This window comes from Pygoscelis adeliae, unplaced genomic scaffold, assembly GCF_000699105.1.
Source record: "Pygoscelis adeliae isolate BGI_AS28 unplaced genomic scaffold, ASM69910v1 Scaffold467, whole genome shotgun sequence".
NCBI lineage: Eukaryota > Metazoa > Chordata > Aves > Sphenisciformes > Spheniscidae > Pygoscelis > Pygoscelis adeliae.
In genome coordinates this window covers 1,618,364-1,618,727 of record NW_008825253.1, presented here as the reverse complement: position 1 = coordinate 1,618,727, position 364 = coordinate 1,618,364, and the positions used below count along the sequence as shown (strand labels likewise).

Below are 364 nucleotides of genomic sequence, written 5' to 3'. Positions count from 1 at the left end.
GGGAAGGCATTTGGGATGGGGGGGAAACGGTGCATCTTGTGGTCTTCGGAGGGTCGCCCTCCCGAGCCACGCTGATGTGAGGAGAGGGAGAGGCCGGCGGGGTCGTTAGGGTCCCGCAGCAAGGTGATTATTCCCCCGGCCTTTCGGGAGCACGCCGTGCCTCCGTAACGCCTCCGTAACGCCGTCGTGTGGATGTGGCCGCACATCCTGTGGGAAGGGGAGGAAACGGGCTTGTGCTGCCGTAATCAGCCTGCTCTGATGAAGAGGAGGGGGTGAATTTTGTGTGTAAAGACGGCAGACGAGCGTGCTGAGGCTCCGCAGAGCTGAAACCGCTGAAATCTGCTGACCAGCTCTTGCTGTTTCC

At 61.3% G+C, this 364-nt stretch overlaps 1 protein-coding gene across 1 annotated transcript in view; it reads right to left on the bottom strand.

The window, feature by feature from the left end:
• Positions 1–364, bottom strand: part of B9D1 (B9 protein domain 1) — an 11,351-nt gene that overhangs the window by 3,839 nt on the left and 7,148 nt on the right. The window lies entirely within an intron of this gene.